General features: G+C 41.4%; 1 protein-coding gene across 1 annotated transcript in view; it reads left to right on the top strand.

Annotated features, from left to right (window-relative positions):
- Window positions 1-20,623, top strand: part of LOC142388710 (NACHT, LRR and PYD domains-containing protein 12-like) — a 245,195-nt gene that overhangs the window by 40,567 nt on the left and 184,005 nt on the right. The gene's annotated exons all lie outside the window — the stretch shown is intronic.

The following is a 20,623-nucleotide window of genomic DNA, read 5'->3' as shown; positions in this document are numbered from 1 at the left end:
TGGGAAAATTCGATTTCTACGTCATAGTCGCCTTGAATCGCTAGACTCGCTGCGAGTGAAGCGATTCTTTGTCGCTCGCCGACGCCTTGTCGCGGCCGGTGTATTCGCCCGGTAAGTCTTGTGTCTTTTGCCATTACAGTGTTACAATTATCATTATGTTGTAGTCCACACGCAGCCACATTGGCTTTATTTAGGTTAATAGTGGCGATTTTTTTTTTTTTTTTTTTTTTAAACCGACGGCAGAAAAATTCTAACCGGACAACGTTGATTCGGTCAACCATCGGTCATACGGTCATCGGTTAACATCCCTAGTCTGGTTTTAGTTGATTTAGCAGTGTGTGTGGGTCAGGCACATTAGCTGCTGTGCTTTCCACCGCTTGATTCACAGCTCTAAGATCTTGTATCATTCTCCAGTTCTCAGAATCTGCTTTTCTGACTGGAAAGATTGGTGTGTTGCACGAGGCCTCTGGTGCCTCTCTTCCACTACCCCCGTTTTGATCATTTCTTCAATTACTGGTCTAATACCTGCCAGAGCATCTGGATTGAGTGGATATTGTTTGATTCTGGGTCTGTAATGAGTTTTGGGTGTGATTATCACAGACGGCGCTGTTGTCATCAAACCCACATCTGTTTTGCCTTTTGACCACACCTTTTCAGGTACATCCTGCAATTCAGGGTGATCAGCTAGGTCTATCACATCATTCAGTTTGTTCATCAAGTGGATCATCCAACTGAGACACGTGTATTAACCTCCTTCTGGCGGAGTAGCCTTTCGTATACGTTTAACCGCGGTTATAGAGTCGCTCTCTTACCTTATTTCAGTGTTGTTTTGTCACTGGAGCTGTCTCTGGATTCCGTCAATCGTCGTCCAACGAGGGAAGATCAGACAACTAATCACCGGCCTGGCTGCGAATATACGCCCCAGGTCTTTGTCAGGCGTCCTGGACGTCTGGCTGTCGACAGACTTCGGTGTGTCTTCTCCCTCCTCGGCAGACGGCGATGTGTTGGAATCCGGCTCGAAGGACCAAGAAATGTTGGGTCTAAAAGTTAACCCAGCTGGAACACAGTTCACTCAAGACAACCCCAGTGATCAACAAAACACACAGTGCAAAAGATTGTATTTTTACTTGCAAGGGGAGCCGGACAGAGTGACAGAACTTACTCCTTCACCCGTGCTCAAACGACTCCATCCGACTTTCCCCGTGTAGTTCTTTTTATTACACAGCTTAGTTACAATCAGCATACGTAAAACAAGATGAGCAAGATCTGTGAGCAAGATGCAACAAATGTTTCACTGGGACATCTAGTTCCTCACGTGTTGAGTGGTTGCACATCCTCCTACATGGGAAGTCCAGAGCACCCTGTTTCTCAGTTCCTTTTAATTACTTTGTATCACACTCAGCAAAGTTCACACACACACACACACAGTTCTGTCTATAAAATTTTGTTTACTCAAAATGAAAATCTATTTACATTTTTCCAACACTTATAGTGACCTTCGTTTTGCAGTGAAGGCACTCTGCTCTGTTGTTCCCAATATCTTTAAACTGCAGCCAGATGCTGCTTCGCTTTCTAGTGTCCTAGTAAACTACACGACAATGCAAGACGCACACACGCTCCTCAGTCCTCAAAAAATTTCATGTCATTGGTCAGAATTGACGTAGCTGTGACGTGCATTGTATCATCTGGATTGGTGGAGAGACATTGTGTATGGTTTGGATCGGAAGCATCCGGATGTGAGCAAAAGGGGGGGCAACGCCTTTAGCCTGAGTCACTTCAAACAGAGTAAGCAGTAACTGAGCTTTCGATTATCAATAAATTAACATTGGGTAGCATTAGTAATACAGCTAGTACTGATTAGCAATAATTAGTATTGATTAGCAATGACTAGCATTGTTTAGCATTGGTTAGCAAGCACTAGCATTGATTAGCGATAATTAGATTTGAATAGCATAATTAGCATTGGTCAACAAGGAAGCTAGTATTGATTAGCAATAAGTAGCATTGATTAGCAATAGTTAGCATTGGTTAGCATTATTAGCATTTGTTAGCATTTCGTTAGCCATAATTAGCATTGATCAGAAACACAATTAGAATTGATTAGCAATAGCAATAAGGCGAATATTGGTTTAAATCTTAATTAGCAATAAGTTAGCATTTATTAGCAACAGCTAGAAAGCTAACATCAATTGGCATTGGTTAGCAAACATCAACATTAGCAATAATAGTAACCTAACTCCAAACTAGAAATCAAAATACCAACAAGCTAAATTAGCCTAACATTGAATTAACATTGGTTTAATTTTAAAAACCAGCCCAGAGCTAAGTTTTCAAAGCTAACATAGGCTAACCTTAACAGTAGCATTGACAATATCCAATCCAATAATTAGCAGCATCTAAGCTAAATTTAGCCGAGCATTAAATTAGCATTGATTAGAGTTAAATAATTAGTTAATTTAAATTGACTTTCAAGAGTTGTTAAAAAAAAAAAAGGTGAAACAATGGATGTAACACCAACAATAACCATCAGTGCCAAACACCCTGAACATTCCAAAGATATTAAAAAGATATCTCAAAAATGGGAAAAACGAACAAAAAATAATTTCTCACCCTGGCCAAAAGGTGGCACTTTCAATGTAATTGCCTGTAAGATTATGGAACAAAGGATTAAAGCTTACAAACCAAAGGACAGAAGCAAAAAGAGACAGGAAAAGAGAGAGCTTGAATTAAAAGTTTTACATTTCTTTGAAAATGCAGAGCTATATCCAACACTGCCAGGAGCAGTAAACATACAAGGAGATTCTGAAATAAAAAATCCTAAAATATCTCATGAACGTCCATAACCACAAATAGCTACATCAAGCAGTCATGGAGCTCCTGAGCCAGACGCCGTCTGTAATTCAGATCGGACAGCTCCCACAATATCAAAAATCACCAGAACTGGCACCACCAGTTCAAAAGGCATCTTCTGAAGAACATAAGAGTCCAACAGCGTCAGCACCGAGTTTGATAGAAATGACGCAGGGACAGTATGTGCCGTGGCAGATGCTCGACTCAGGGGGGCTGGTTGCTCGATTGCCGGACATTCACAGAGGTGCAAGTAGATGGATAAGAGCTTTTGAACAAGAGACTGTGGATAAACTGTTGACTGTGGGACACATTAGCCGCTTTCGGACAGACCGTTCTAAGAAAGTAGTTATCAGAACTACCCTCCTCGAATTTTGTTCTGATAACTATCCTTCCTCAGCGGAACTGTTTCAGTCTGCATTCGCACATGAGTCGGGACCAGGTCGGGACTGATGCGCCGCGCGCAGCCGTCTGCTTCAGTGACGTGTTAGCCGTTAGCCGTTTAGCTACATTCAAACACAAAACAAAACGGTAAAAGTAAGGAGAGTAGAAAAAACACCACCAAGAAGCTAATATGGAGAGCGGGGAGGCCACCGTGTTTATGGTCTGCATGATGGTGATATTAATCATGGACAATCACATCAGGCGTCTAATATCGAGGCTGGAAGAGCTCACAGAGAGAGTCAGGAGACGATACTTTTTCATTTCATGAAGGAAGAAAGGAGAGCAGAGCGCTGCAGACAAAGGAGACCAGTGTAAGTTTAACTTATTAAACATATTATTAAACATATTATAAAACTTATTAAACTCCGAACACGGGAGAAAACGGCCCCGCGGATTAAAAGGTTATTAGAACTGCCAAAAGTTCCTAAAGTCCGAAAGCGGCTATTAAAGGATAAGACCGTTTTTTTGACATTGGGCCCTTGATTTCACATTATAACATGATGTTCTACTCACCCCTGCTTGTTGTTGGTCATTTGGAGCTGTTCCGAAGATATTCGCGAGGCGTCTGGCTGTAATTTTGAATTTTTGTCGTAAAGTGGGTGTTACTGATGTCCTCGTCGTGCTACTGCCACAGACAGCCCACAGACCTGCTGCCTATTTATTCATTCGGCTAAAATTCAAAATTAGTAACTCGGATTTTTTTAAGTAAGCGACGCACCTCCACGTTATCAGTGCTAGTGTACAGTAATTAATAAATTATAAACAGCATAGTTTGTGCCTGTATAAGCTTGCCCATAGGAAACTGTTTCATGGCCGAATATCTCAAGAGAGCAGCCAGACGCCTCTCGAATATCTTCGGAACAGCTCCAAATGACAAACAACAAGCAGGGGTGAGTAGAACATCATGTTATAATGTGAAATCAAGGGCCCAATGTCAAAAAACCGGTCTTATCCTTTAAGGCAGTGTGGGCACTGTGTTTGGGAACTTCTACCATGGAGGGCATTTTGAGACACAGTGAGAATGACTGGATGTTAAGCCACCGAGCTGATGGAACTGACTTTAATGCATATCGAGCTGCACTCTGGAGAGCGTTACGAGCTGAGTTTCCTGTAGGAGTGGACCTCGAAGCATTAAAGGGGGAGCCACTGTCAGGAACAGAGAGTTTGGCTGTGTACATTGCACAACAATTGAAGAAATGGAGACAAGAGTCTGAGGGAGAAATCGAGAAGAGCCCAGCTTGGGTGACATTGTTCAGAGTTTCCATCAAAGAGGCTCTGCCTGCCCCAGTTCAGGGGCGGCTGGAGGATGTGGTGGGGTTGAATTCAATGTCACATGGACAATTCCGAGACCACGTGGTGCATGCAGTGAACAAATACAGAAAAGAACTGAAACGGAAGGAGCAGGAGAAGGATATGCAAAGGGAACTTGCACGGTTGCAGTTAGAAGAACTGCAAGCGAAGCAAGAAGTACGAGATGAGGCCATGACAGCGGGGGCCGCTGAACAGCCATCACAGGGGCAAGTCCATCGTCGACCCTGTCAAAGGTCAAGAAGAGGTGCACCTGGAGGACGAAGGTCCTCGGGGGCATGTTGGGCCTGTGGCGAGAGGGGACACTTTGTTTACAGCTGTCCGAGAGCACCGAGAAACCCGAGTGTTCGGCAGGACCGTGGCCAGTCCCTGCGGGGCGGAGCAAGTGGCCCGGCAGGTCCAAGGCTGTCCTCTGGCAGAGGAATCCCAGTATTGGTTTGCATTGACATATAGAGGTAAGAAGTACACTTACACCAGTCGTACTCAAGGGTTTAAAAACCGCCCTCAGGTTTGTCACTATTACAAAACAAAACAAAGTTTTGTTTAAGTTAAATGTGTCACTATTACAAAATTTCTAAAACTTAAATTTAAATATGTGTCATTATTACAAAACAAAACTAAGTTTCCAGATTTGAAATTAAATGTCACTATTACAATATTTCTAAAATTTAAACAAAACAAAGTTTCGAATTTAAATTTTAGCATTGATAGCCTAAATTAGAGTATCTATTTAGCCCATAGGGAACTACTGATATCTCTCCATCCCACTTGGAGGGAGTAACTAAAGCGCCATGTCCAAAATAAATAAATGTATTAATGAATAAAATTAAAATAAAACAAGTATGATCTTTTTCTTGGGAGGATTATGCAATAAAATTTGTCTCCTCTGGAAGGAAACATGAAAAATCCAAAGATCAAAGGTTGGAAGCACAACTGGAGAGGACAACCGAGGCTAAGTTAGCCTTTGAAAGTTTGAAACAAAATTAGAAAAAGTCATCCAAAACGGGCAACACTAGACTATGAGAAGCCATTAGTGCTGGGCGGTATACCGGTTCACACCGAATACCGGTTTATAATTTCGTTATGATATGAATTTTTAATATACCGCCATACCGGTGTATTTGATTACACAACGGGGGGAACGCTGCGTCGCGCGACATTGTTTGAGACGGGACCCTTTTCAGTGTTGCGCTTCTAAACACGCATGTTTACTGTCTATTTTTAACGCTATTTAAAAAATACTCGTATTCGTTAAGCTGCATTTCCTTTCCCTGCTCTCCCTCCTCTCTGTCAGTCATGCGTCTCTCTCGCATAGCCTACTCACACACACACACACAGCCCCTCCCCTCCGTGCACACCGCGTGTGTCTGCATCAGCGAGATCATCCCTGGGAAGCATGGAAGCTTGCTAGCTTCAGCGCCGCGTTAGATTAGCTCCCATTAAAAAGTCCTATAAAAATATTTTATATTTTGAATACAATGTTGTCCCGTCCCGACCCGACCCATAGCAAACAAGCGATTACGCCTTCTTTATAAAGTTAACTAGTCGCAAGTTTGCCGTAAAAAAAAAATGTAGTTGGGTTGTCGAGGTCTAAACACTAGCAGCTGTGAATCAAATAAAGTAGTTTTTTTAAACTCTTACACTGAATGTTTGCTGCTTCAATCCAGATGAGCATTGAAAAATATTTTCCGCGATTGAAAGAGAGACGTGCGTGTTGAGGATGAGGACCAGCCGAACCGGAGGTATCAGTCTGAAACAGCTGAACAGTCCGACCAGTGTAATTAGCTATGTTATTAATTTGTTTACAATGAAGATGTGAATATTAATACAATAAAGTTCTGTGTGACCAATTATTAACGAAGGAATTATTTTGAAGAATTTTTATTTTAATTTTTGATTCTGTTCTCAATCTGTAGAAAATGCTGTGAACACCTAATTATGCATGAAAAAAAAATACCGTGATATACCGTGAAACCGTGATACCATGAAAAAATACCGTGATATGTATATTTGGTCATACCGCCCAGCACTAGAAGCCATTGTTCATATGTCTCCAATGGACACCATAAGATTTCAGAACTAATAAATCAGAGTAGGTATGTTGTGACTCGGACAGGATGTTTGCAGGTTGTGCATCTTTTGACACGTCCAGATGTGAGAATACAGCAGGGTACTACATCGGGATCTGCGGATGTCATTCCACGTGAGTTTGAAGGAGAACCACATGAGCGTGTGGCAGAAGCTGTGAGATACATTAAACTGAGACCTGACTTAGAAGCAACTCCGCTTGGGCAGGCTGATGTCACCTACTTTGTGGATGGTTCATGTTGTGAGATCATTTGGGTAATCATGCAGGTTTTGCATTTGTGAAACAGGAAGGCGGAAACTTTGTGACGGTGAAAGCTGGGAAGGGTGAACAGCCATGTTCGGCACAGTTGGCTGAACTGAAGGCATTAACGGAAACATGTCTACACGGGAAAGGTAAGGTTACAAATGTATACACAGATTCTGCATATGCTCATGATGTTTGCTATTTGTTTGAAGCAGTTTTGAAGCAGAGAGGGTTCAGGAGGTCAGACGGAAGTCCAGGGCGACATGATGTCCAAATGAAGAAGCGGATTGCAGTCATGATGCTCCTCGCAAAGCTGGCAGTGATAAAAGTGTCAAATAATCGTAAAGGTAACGAAATGGTCAGTAAAGGTAATAACGCGGGTGATGAAGCAGCGAAATTAGCATCAAAGTGCCAGCTTGCTGTTTTGGCACCAATGGTGTCACTGGAGCCAGATGTCACGCCACCACATGGATATTGGTCATACATATTGGATAAATAGTCGTAAAAATTTTTGGTAAGAGAATTGATTCATCTGTCTGTCATTCCATCAGAGAGTAGCTCAATAATGTTTCAGTGTTTGTTTAGGGAGTTGCAAGAGGCATTCTGCAGCAGCTGCGAATCAAGCAGCGCTGTGGGGCCGTTTATCATCCACAGAGTCAAGGGATGGTTGAGAGGATCAATGGAACCTGGAAAGTGAAATTGAATTGAATCTGTGCTTCAACTAAACTAAACTAGATGCTTTGCCGCTTGCACTAATGAGCTTTCGTATGCAGACTCATAGAGTCACGCACTAACACCGCATAAATGCTAACGGGTCGACCCATGCCGGCACCTCAGTTGACAGGTCCCTTTAAAGGGCCCCCACTTGAGCAGGTGCAAACAGAGTGGACAGTTTACATGAAGCAATTAACTGCAATCCACAGAACAATCTATCTACAGGAGGAGACCAGAGACTCAGGGCCGTACACAATGGTGCGAGCAACGTCAACAGCAGTTCGAATGGAAGGTAGCAACACATGGTACCATTTGAATCACTGCACTAAGGTTCGGACTAAAGACACAACTCAGACCACATCTACAAAAAAGCCCAGCAAAGACTCTTCCATCTCCGACAGCTCAAGAAGTTCAGAGTAAGGTCCCATCTCCTGCTCCGTTTCTACACAGCCATCGTTGAAAGCATCCTCACCACATCCATCACAGTCTGATTCGGCAGTCTCGATACACTCTCCCGGAAGAAACTACAACACATCATCAACAGAGCATCCAAAATCATCGGTTCACCCCTTCCATCCCTTGAATCACTCCACCACAAACGGACACTACGCAGGGCGCACAAGATCATTTCCGACATCACTCACCCGGTACACTACGCCTTCCAGCTACTGCCCTCTGGGAGGCGTTACAGGACAGTCACTTCCAGAACAACCCGCTTCAAAAACAGTTTCATTCCCATAGCAATAACTCTTCTGAACTCCAAACACTGAGGACTGTCTATCTTATGCTGTCGCTGAGGACTGTTGTTGATATGAATTATGTATGACCCTTATGTATTTATGTATTTATGTGTGACGTATGTATGTGTCTGTTTGTATGTATGTCATACTATATGTTCAATGTTATGTTGGAACCTGTACAAAGAGCTGTACTGTAAACAAATTCCACCAGCTTGGCTGTGTGGTCATTAAATTAAAGTAAATTAATTAATTAATTAAAAAAAAATTAGTTAAGTCCGAGGGAAAGGATGAACAAAAGGAAGAGGTTAAGATTTCTGACACTTATGAGCATCCAGGTGTGGGTGTTGGCCGACAGCATGGGCTCAGGAGAACGAAGCCTGGAGATGTTGGACGGGATCCCGCAAACAGGAGAGGCTGGAAGGGTCCCGTGATGGAGCCACCCCGCAGGGAAGTAGCCAGCCTGGGTCGGATGAGTATGATCCAACAATACACACCCACTCAGACCATGCCACGCCACGAACTTTGCCAGCAATACACACTAGAGCTTGTCGTGAAGAGGAATCGGTTAAGCGTGAATTTAAGTACGTGGGAATAAAGGTTGGTGGAAGTGTGAGGAAGTGTGGATCATGGGTCCGTAGGAGGAGACGACTGTACATGTACATGTACGAGTGTACATGCACAGGTAGAGTCAGGGAAACAGTGTAACTGTGGAAGATGGGTTAAGGCAGCCCAGAATATGTGGTATAGATGGGCATGGTACATTACGAGAGGACTGACAGCGACGGAGTGTCTCATATGCGCAGACGCTCCAGGAGCATTGCCTGTTGTTGTTCCAGAGCCACACACCTTCAGGGACTGTGCGGTGGTCCAGCAACGGGAATGCAGAGAAGGTAGGTTCACATCGGGAGAGGATAAATGGTTATTGTTTCCTATGTGTGGTATTAAGTGCAGGTTGATGTTTGGGCCAAATAAATTACGGAATTGTTTTCAAAATAAGGGAGGGCCACAAATTGGAGTCTTCTTGTGCGGAATTTAATCATAGTACATCACAGGATGGGCCTCCGACTGATTATAGAGTAGATTACAATGGTGAGTTGGAATGCTTTTGGAACTCACGTAGGTAATACTACTGTTAAATGAAACCAAGATTTATTAGGATTTATTTATTTGGATCAAATTGTGAAAATATAGAAATGATCATTTTAACGCTATATCTTTTTGGGGATAAGACACACCCAATAGCTGAGAGTTACTGGATGTGTGGAAATGATGTTTTGTTAAATGTGTTACCCAACAGGTGGATAGGTCTTTGGGCACTGGTGAGGAGGAAGCCATCAGTTGTGTTAGTGTATGACAAGGTAAACGAGATGCGAGGTTTGGATGTGGAAAAAGGGAGAGTTAAAAGATCTAGTGATGACTACATCAGGGATAAGCACGTTTACTTGGATGCAGTAGGGCAGCCGAAAGCGGTTCCTTTCAAGTTCAAAGCACGCAGGGAGATTGCAGCGGGATTTGAGTCTATTTTGCCGCGGATCACGATTAACAAAAATGTGGAGTGGATTAATTACATATACTACAACCAACAGAGAATTCTTAACTACACGAGTATGATGGCTTGGTAGAACAGACAAGTTTTAGAATGGATATTAGAAGGGAAGAGTGGTGTTTGCCAGTTGGTTGGGGAAAATGTTGTACATTTATACCCGGGAACACTGCAGCTGGTGGGACGTTTACAACGGCCGTGAAGAAGTTCGGAGAACTGGAAGAGGAGCTGACGTGTGATGCTGGTGGAGGTGAACGGTGGTGGACTGGTCTGTTTGGGATTTTGGGAGAAGGGGGAGCGATGACAGTTAAAGCGGGAATAGCAATAATGTTGATAGTGATAAAGGTCTCCCTATTGGTGTGTTGCATTATACCCATTCTGAGAAGGTGTTTGCTGCAAGTGATGTTCAAACGAACAGTGGGAGGAATCTGGAGGCAGATGACCATGCGAGTCCAGGGACCAACGCATGGAAGAGCGGGTCAACGAATGAAGGTTATCAACGGACGGTTCACAAGATTCTTTCCTCAAGGGTGGAACCAAATTTAGTCTGATAGGGAGAAGAGATGCTGAAGATCTCTTTGATTGGGAGTGACGTACTGGCGACCTCTCCTCCCAGAGTTAGCTTAGCAGTTCCAGACCCAGCCGGACGGATGTTCGGCCAGAAGCAGACGACACCAGAGTACAGGAGATGGGACGGGACGGGAGGAGCTGCATTACATTGCTTTTTATTACTATGATTGTGTGATAATCCATAATTTTATGTATTGTACGTGGTACAAAACTGTGATTAATTGATTTGATGGTGGTGTATTCAGTCTATGTGTATTATCAATCAGAACTGATCACTAATATGTCCATTGCCAGTTGTGTAAGTCAACTGTTCGGAGTGCGACCTTTGGTAAAGTGGTCGGTCGCCAAGTGGGGTGGGGTCGTAGGTGAGTTTTCCCAAGATAAGAACATGAGTTACGAAAGTAGCAGCCGGTGGGTTTTTCGCTCCTATGTACTGCGAACAGTGGACAAGTGTGATGGCAATGTTTAAAGGGATAATCCGGAGTAAAATGCACTTTAGGTCAATTTACGGGATGTTGGGAGTACATACGTTGAGTTGACATCAAAATCATTTAATTCTGATGTGTTTTGAGAATTTTGATTTGACCGTTTTCAGCCAAAAGACGTTAGCCTGGAGGAGAGTGGGGCATATGGTATCGCCGCTACAAAACGCTATTTTTACACCTCTTCTACAGCTCCAAACAACATAACACTTATGTGGTAGTGAGTAGAGGGTCCCTAAATCCAAACAGAAGTGTCCCGAGGTCTTCATGTGGTTGGATAGAGAGTCCAGAATGAATTTAAACCAGCCAGTCTCTTTCCGGAAATGCTCCTGCTGCAGCTGGCATCTTCAGCGTAAAGTCCGTATAGTAGAGCCGACTGTGGAGTAACACGCTCTGGAAATTCACAATTTCGTTGCCGTTTTTTTTTTACAAACATAGTCCAGTATTTCTTTCGAAAGTGAAATGAAGTTGTATGCAACAGCAAAGCCTAGCTTACTAACAGGTTGGAATTTCATAAAATGTCACGTGACCTTACGTCTCGCGTGACCTAGCCTCCTGTTTACGGAAGGCGTCTTTTGCGTGACTGGAGTGACCATCACAGAAGAAGGAGAGGTGTGTGAGCAGATTGTTGAACAAACAGCGGAGCAAACTTTTGGAGTTATGGTGCGTGTTCGTTCCTATCCTGGCTTTCGAAAGAAATACTGGACTATGTTTGTAAAAAAAAAAACGGCTACGAAATTGTGAATTTCCAGAGCGTGTTACTCCACACTCGGCTCTCTACTATACGGACTTTACGCTGAAGATGCCAGCTGCAGCAGGAGCATTTCCGGAAAGAGACTGGCTGGTTTTAAATTCATTCTGGACTCTCTATCCGACCACATGAAGACCTCGGGACACTTCGGTTTGGCTTTAGGGACCCTCTACTCACTACCATGTAAGTGTTATGTTGTTTGGAGCTGTAGAAGAGGTGTAAAAATAGCGTTTTGTAGCAGCGATACCATATGCCCCACTCTCCTCCAGGCTAACGACTTTTGGCTGAAAACGGTCAAATCAAAATTCTCAAAACACATCAGAATTAAATGATTTTGATGTCAACTCAACGTATGTACTCCCAACATCCCGTAAATTGACCTAAAGTGCATTTTACTCCGGATTATCCCTTTAAATTTGTGTTATTGTTGAATTCATTTAATCATTGGATGTGATTCGGGTGCGTATATATATTCGGTTTAATTTATTCGCAAATGTTCCCTTCGTTTGAGATTGTAGAATTATTAGAATAATTTAGTGTTGATTATGTTAACTAATTCTTAATTAACTATGTGGGATGATTTTCTTTCATTTTTAGATTATTTCTTTATTAAATCACTGATAAGTGATTTCAGGGGGGACTATATGGGAGAATAATGTCATGACATTCTCTTGACATGTCAGAATTACATCGTGTGCCTTGTTGACTGGTTCATATGAAGATTGTTGATAGTTAGAATGAGATTGTTTATGGTTACGGCGAAAGCTAGGCGCCTCCAGAGAGGGCCACGTACGCTTGTTATGATAAGACGGTATAAGAAGGTGTCGCGAAGCAAACTCTGCGGACATTTTGTAACATTCTGTATGCACATTTGCTGTGACGGTTTGTTCCAATAAACTCCCCAATGGACGGCTGACGCATCGGTCAGCTTTAGCTTTAGCTTTGTTGTGTTAATCTACTTCAAACCTTGTTGTCGCTACAATTAGCATTGCACCTGCTAACGTTACCTTGTGAACAGGACCATTTGTTTACAACTAAGCTGGCGAAAAATCAATACATAGAGCGGTGGACAACGTTAATCCCTTCAGACCTGCATTTTTTTGGCTGAAAAAAAAATTTTTTTTCAAACTGATTCTGACTCCTCTCCAACATAAAAACAAAGTGCAAAAAACACATTTTTGATATCTCATGTTTTTTAATAGTATTTTTTCATGTCCATTCCAATGGACGCCACGACAAAATGGGCGTAAAATGTCATAAAAACAAGGAAAATAATGCTGAGTTTTTCCACATGGTAACCAATATGGTATGACCTACACATCTGGAACTGGATGTTTGCATGGTTTTGAGTCTGTGTACAGTTTTTAACATGCACATTAACTTTATGGTGTATCATAGAGTTGGTAGGGAACAGTAGTGAGGTCATCACCAGTAAAACCTGGAGCCTGCAAGAAGATACAGAAATAAAGCAATCTGAACATGCACATGATCACAATAGATGTGTGACTGCAGATAAGATTACCTGAAAAATCTGTTTTTCCCATAGTAAACTGTATGAAAATTAAAAACTTACAGATACGTTGTATCTTTACATACTGACACTAAACATTTTAGTGTTAGCTGAACCCGCCCAACTCCTGATGTCCATTGCAATGGACATCAGACTTTGAAAAAAATCCTATGAATTAATGATATGATATATATTCAAAATAACTTCAAATATTATCACTTGTAACTGTTACAATTATACTGAGAACAAATTTATTTGGCCAGCATGAACATAAATTGATATTTTTGATTGAAAATGGACACTTACTCTTCCCTCTCTGCAATCGCTCAGCCATGCTTGTCTTGTCTGATGTCTACCACTCTCTCAGAGCTTGCTCAATGTCATGAAATGATTTTGATTGGATAATCAGGATCCAATCAGTGACATGCACTGCTGGTATCATTAAATTACAGAGTATTTATTGGTTTAGAGACAGAAATATGTCATGTCCATTCCAATGGACGCAGGGTCTGAAGGGGTTAATATAACACATACGATGTTACGACGTGTTTATGTGTGTAGTCGTAAAGGTAGAGAGTTTTTTGTGAGCTGGGAAGCGGGGGTTAGCGGCGGATGCTAACTGCTACCGTTAGCCGAAGTTAGCATCGCGCTGCAGACACAGCTAGGGTTGCCAACTCCTTAAAAAAAAAAAAAAAGGGACACCTCATTGGCAGGAACGGCCGACCCGATTGCCTTCACCCTTCCTGGCGTGGCTATTTTTTTTGTAAGTGAAATTATTTTTTAACTATTTAATTCGAACCTGAATTGAATTAAATGCATATTTTTGAGTGATATAAACACATGGAAAACAAATGTTTAACCAGAAATGTACTTTATTACAAAATAACAAAATAAACTGAATAAGATAAATATCTTTCTTAAACAGAAATCTGTCTGAAACTTAAAACTGTATAAATAAATATAAAACAATAGATAGACAATAACAAAAGTGCAAACAGACTTGTTAACTTGTAAACATATTTAAAAATAGAACTTATGAACTTAATGCGCAACTCAACGCTACTTTTTCCATCTGTACTTCCTCTGAGCTCTTGCTGCAGCAAGGAGCTGTTTGTCTTTGAGTGCTGCAGAGTAAAACTCTGAGCAAGACATTTCAAAATTGAGGCTCACAATGAGCTCACCTTTGATTAATTCAGTGGAACATTTGTTCCGCACATCCGTCCACTTGTTCTTCATAAAAGAGAAAATCCTCTCCACAAACCCAGTGGAAGATGGGATGCTGAGGAGGAATCTGTGCCACTGTCACGGTCAGCCATGCTGCTTTGTTGTCTTCCGCCATCTTCTTCGCAGCTAGGCAACCTCGACCAATGAGATGAGCGGGATTCCGTATTGTCGTACTCCTTTATGAATGTGCTGTCAGCTCATTGGTCACAGAGCAGGAGAGGGCGGGGGAGCAAGTTTACCTTACATTTTCATATAAAGCGCCGTGTTATTCATTTATTCCACTGACATTTTATGGACTTTTTTTGATTCTCACAATAATACGGGACAAAGTGCGTCCTTTTTCAGCTCAATACGGGACCCGTACATTTGTTTCTAAATACTGGATGATTCCGTTTTTCAAGGGACGGTTGGAAACCCTAGACACAGCCATCAGGTGGGGGTTCGCACTTCAGTGAAGTTAGTTTTAAGTTGGATATTCACTCAAACATTTAAAGTGCACTCGTGTTGCAGACTTGACAGTAAACACACAGAGAGGAGTTATTGTTAGAGTTATTGAAAATTATGAACAGATGTAAAAACAAGAGGTGTATCTCATGCAGCCAGTGTAGTTACATCATCCCAAACTGTAGTGATGCTGGGTCAGTACTGTGTTGCTCAATACTGACACTTCCTGGATCTTAAAAATCATTACAGGCAACCCAGTAACAGACTCAACTGTCATACTGGTTTAATGACCTTGCATCGGCTATACAATAATATAATTTAAGCTATTGTATTTTATATCGTACTATTTCATATCTTAATTAAAGTTTAAATATCTTTGATATATTTAAGGTCATAACATGTAAAAGTCAAAATGAAGATGAGTGAGTACTTGTCCTTGGGGCAGGGAGGGGATTTTATTTTTTTAAATAAATTTTTATTCAAGATTGAGTAAAAATAATATGAATTAATTATCAATAAAGTGACCACGAAGATGTTTTAAAATGTCTCTATATGCCTTCCTGTGTCAGGGGTAATAACTTTCTACAATGAATTTGAAATTCCAGTTTCAAAACTCTTAAATTTGATAAAAATGTTGGAGATGAGCATGCTTCTTTGTTTTGTTCTACTTAATCTCTGGAATAAGCCCCCCGTCCAGCTGCGTCTTATTTCTGACCTGGGCCTCTTCAAATCTAGGCTAAAAACCTACTCATTTAGGATTGCTTTTAATTTCCAGTAGTATGATGACACTTTTATCTTATTTTATCTTATTTGATTTTGTTTTATTTTATTGCTTTCGCTGTTCTTTTATTGTTATTACTTCTTCTTCTCTTTATTTATTACCTGCTGTAAAGCACTTTGGTACACCGTTAGGATTGTCTGTAAAGGGCTGTAGAAATAAAGTACATTTACATTTACTAACCTCTAGGTGTCGAGCTGCCCAACTACCCTGCTCCATTGGAAAAGCTGCAGCCCATTCAGGACACAGCTATCCCAGACGATGCTTGTGAGCACTGATGACAACTTAAAGCACGGTAATGTGTTGCATTGACAACATGATGGTTACAGGCTGATTTGGATGTGTTTCAGCCTCTGGAAATGAAAACATGTCCGTGCAAACATGTCAACTCTCGGGCAGGGAAAGGTCCAGTCCTTGTGGGTATTTACTTCTCCCTTTGCAATATTCACTGTAGTTATGGGCTCAATCATATGTTTCAGCCCTGTCTGGTGTGATGGAGCGTGCCAGTGGACCCGGGGAAAGGGAAACATCAACATTGGGTAAATATTTATCAGAAGTAATGCTCACCTTTTTGTTTGCATTTCACCCAAAGATTCACATCCCTCGTGGCTTTATTTTCTACATCAATTGTCGGATGGCTTCTTTCTATCAGGTCAGATAACATTTGAACTTTAAAAAGAAAAACTATGTTTGTTTTAATGACAAACACTGAAGCTGATTACAAAAACAATTGTGAAACAGCTAGCTAGCCTAGCTATTCAGATTGGAGGTAACCATTGTAACCAACAAATGTGCTCATTTATTTCAGTGTTCCAGAAGAAGGTCTTGGGTTTACCGGTCGACCTCCGGAATCAGTACAAGATGGCACAGCCTACCTCTGCAGTCCACATTGAGAGGATGGACTCAATGGAGGATTTCGAGAAAGAGGAGCAACGGCTGTGAGACAAAGAAGCCTTTGATACCCTGGTAGGTTTTATAGGTCTGAAGTCGTGTTGTTCCGATACCAACATTTCGACTTTATCAAGTTCGTAACATCGGAGTGTTGATAGACTCAGATCTGACTTTCAGCAGCCACATCAAAGCTGTCACCAAGGCAGCTTTTTACCACCTCAGAAATATCAACAGAATTAAAGGTTTCCTCTCCCAAAAAGACCAGGAGAAACTCATCCATGCTTTCATCTCCAGCAGACTCCATCACTGTAACGCTCTTTTAACTGGACTTCCCAAAAAGAGCATTAAACATCTGCAGCTCATCCAGAACGCTGCTGCTGGAGTTTTAACCCGGACTAAGAGATCTGAACACATCACAGCAGCTTTAAAATCTTTACTCTGGCTTCCAGTCAGTCACAGAATAGATTTTAAAAGCCTGCTGATGGTTTACATCTGTGATGTGTTCAGAGAATATAAAGCCAGCAGAGCTCTTAGATCCAAGGACTCAGGTCAGCTGGTCCAGTCCAGAGTCCAGACTAAACATGGAGAAGCAGCATTTAGCTGTTATGCTGCTAACAAGTGGAACAAACTGCCAGTGGAGATTAAACTTTCACCAAATGGAGACATTTTTAAATCCAGGTTAAAGACATTTCTTTTCTCATGTGTCTATGCATGAAATCTGCACGATATCTTTGAACTTATCTGGACTGTTGCTTGTTTTTAAATTAATTTAAACTGTTTTATTAGTTTCTCTTTATATTATTTTATGTATTTTTAATGCTTCTTCCACTCCCTGCTGCAACGCTTTTATTTTATGTAAAGCACTTTGAATTGTTTTGTACATGAAATGTGCTACAAATAAACTTGACTTTGATTTTTATCATGTTCTTATTTCAACAGGTGAAGAAAATAGCCAAAATTGGTGGGAAGAGCACCAAGGACTGTGTCCACAAAGTTCTTGACGGGTATGTTTCCACATAAAGTATATGTTTAATGTTTTTGTATTAGGGGCCTTTTCAATGTTTGAACTTATTTTCCTGGCTGTGGACCAGCCTGCATGTTTTCATTAGCAGCAGGGATGTCCCGATCAGGTTTTTTTTTTGCCTCAAAGTCATTTGATTTTGAGTTTCTGCCGATCCCGAGTCCCGATCCGATACTTCTGCAGGACATTAAAAAAATCAAGAACGGTGAAGAAACAGATGCAGGATGTCCCTGATTCTTTATTTTATTCACTTATTTTATCATTTAACACTTATAAACGGAGCACTTCTGTGAGGACAACAAAAGTAATCAAGTTATAAACAAATTCTTCACCATGTAGTTTAGTGCAACAATGTCTAATATAAAAACCAGCAGCAGCTCAGCTTGAAATAAATAACTTCATTTTTCTTTAGACTAGGGATGTCGAAATTTAAAATTTTGTTGCTCAGCTAGCTGATAGTGTTGTTTTACACGTGCATATGACACTGTAGCTGCTGTCCTCAGTGTTGTATTATATTGTTTTATTAATGATAGATAAAGGGAATGTGTGTTATTCCATAAACCATTTATCTGTGTAAAAAGTTCAGACTTATTTTTTATTTTCATTCGGTGAATCTGGTCAGTTAGATTTTTACCCCAGTTTTCACACTTTTGTTTGTTGTTTAATTGTTCTTATATAATCACTCAGGACTAACCCTATTGTTGTAGGACAGACCCAAGAGTTGTCATTTTCAGGGCTGGGCAACGATTAAAATGTTTAATCTAATTAATCACATGATTTCCCTGATTAATCACGATTATAAATGAATCCAAAAGTAGTGTATAGCTTTTAGCATTTAGTTTTATTTTAAATGTGCTGCCATATGAATGAAAGTGCCATAACATTATCTATTCATATATCTATATATAGATGGATGGATCCTAGCCTGGGAATTCCCATGCTGCTTTGCGCTCGATTTCATTCTCACTGCAAAGTCAGCCTGGAAACCACCGCCCTTATTTTTGCCAGAGTTTGGGAACCAATCACAGAACGGGGGGAGGCAGCAAGACGATGACGACGTCTATGCGCTACACCGAAGCTTGTAGAGTGTTAATCCAACATGACAGCGGACACAACGTTACCGTTCAATGCAGCCTTAGAAAGTGTTTCGGAGTAGATTCACCCTGGGGTCATTTGAACCGTGACATCCAGCCAAGTAGCCCACCTGAAGTTTTTCCGATATTGGCTGAACATCAGCCGAGTTACTGAGTTATCCCGAATAGCTTAGTACAAGCGCTAACAGACCCTGGCAGTATCTCCAAAATTACCACACTAAAATCACATGCCATGACACCAAACTTCTACAGTAGTACAAATATGGTCTGTACTCACCAAACGATGCATTTGGAAGTTTGTTATAATCAACACAAGCCTGATAGTTTCTCTGCTGCTAAAGCTGCGTCGACGTCACTTCTGGGAGCTGGGAGCTTCAAAGTAAGATGAGGGTTGATCTACTACTGTAGACAACAAAGCAAGGCTGCTCAATTTCTCCATTATTAAAATAAATTCACAACTCTACAACATAAAAATTCATGTAGAATATAGCATATAGGCCTACTTTGTTGTCAATTTAAGTAGCTTAGAGCGCAAGTTTACTTTTATTTTACTTTTTTTTCTTCTTCCTCGTCGAATTTCTGTCGTCATCTGATATAAGTGATACAATTGGCTATGAATCGCGCGCAAAGCAGCATGGGAAGAACCAGACGCCATTTGATCGACATTCGTAGCGCCCAATAAACGGCTCTAGGCATTCGTAAACCACGCCTCAAATACGAGAAAATGCACACCTAGTTCCCAGACCACCATCTCATCGAGATTGTGGACGCGTCAGCCAGGCTAGATGGATCCTAAAACCAACAACAATAGAAATGGAAAATCCTGTCGGTCCAACATGGTCATCTTTGGCTCCTCCATCCTCCTTCCCTGCAGACCAGAAACAGGTGTGAGTATCAGGTGATGAGTGAAGAACACAACAGAAATATGAATAATAACGATAATAAGACTTACCTTTTGATTCTAAAAGCTGAACAGCTTAACTCTCGGTGCCCAAAGGAATACAGCTTGTTGTTCAGCTTTTAGATTTCTTTTGAAGTCTTTCCTCATCAGATACAGAAGCTGTTTAACTTCCACATTTTCATCCTTTCCATCTGTCACATCCTCTGGATTCAGATGATGAGGGCCTCTGCCTCTGACTGCCACCCAATCCACAAAGAGAACATTTATCAACACTTCACATGCAGTTACTCTGATGACCGCCCTTCAAAAGTAATTAGAAAGTTTATCTTTTAAAGAAAACAGACTCGTAACATATGGAAATGTGGATTTTATTCTATAATGTGGCTTAGATATTTATAGAAGTCCTTAATATGCAACACGTGATTGTAACCATGTTTTTCAATCATGCCAACTTGTTAAAAAGGGCATAAGATGTCTCCTTTAAAGAGTCTGGGTGTGTTAGAGCGCCACCTGCTGCTCATGCTGCTGCTCGGGCAGGTTTTAACCTCATTTCTCCATCAGAGTTGCAGTCGGAGACAGTTAATGATGTTGTTCTGGTTGCTTCTAAATGTATGGAGTTTATTATGTGTCAATAAGCAAGCGTACGAAGCAGCTCTGGCCACAGCAGCTACTCTGCTTCTGATTGGTTCTAAAAACGTCAACAACGGCACGAAGGAATACGATCTCTGGAGAATGGCAAAATGCAGTCCGAGGTAAGGACATGTCTATAGTTTACGATTAAGTTCATTTCAACAATATTTTAACAGTTGTAACTATTCTAAAAACGCCGTTGTTGACGTTTTTAGAGCCAATCAGAAGCAGAGTAGCTGCTGTGGCCAGAGCTCCTTCGTACGCTTGCTTAGCTGTCCGTCAAACACAAATAAGCCAATAGGAATGCCCCCGTCGAAAGCGCACCCACCAGGCACGTTTGTGTCAAAACCGCAAACAAAAAGTCAGGGAGCGCAACCGAGAAAGCTGGAGACGTAATCA

Source organism: Odontesthes bonariensis, chromosome 2 (genome assembly GCF_027942865.1).
Source record: "Odontesthes bonariensis isolate fOdoBon6 chromosome 2, fOdoBon6.hap1, whole genome shotgun sequence".
In the NCBI taxonomy this organism is placed as follows: Eukaryota; Metazoa; Chordata; class Actinopteri; order Atheriniformes; family Atherinopsidae; genus Odontesthes; species Odontesthes bonariensis.
The sequence above is the reverse complement of the archived record's forward strand: the minus strand, read 5'-3'. Positions and strand labels throughout refer to the sequence as shown.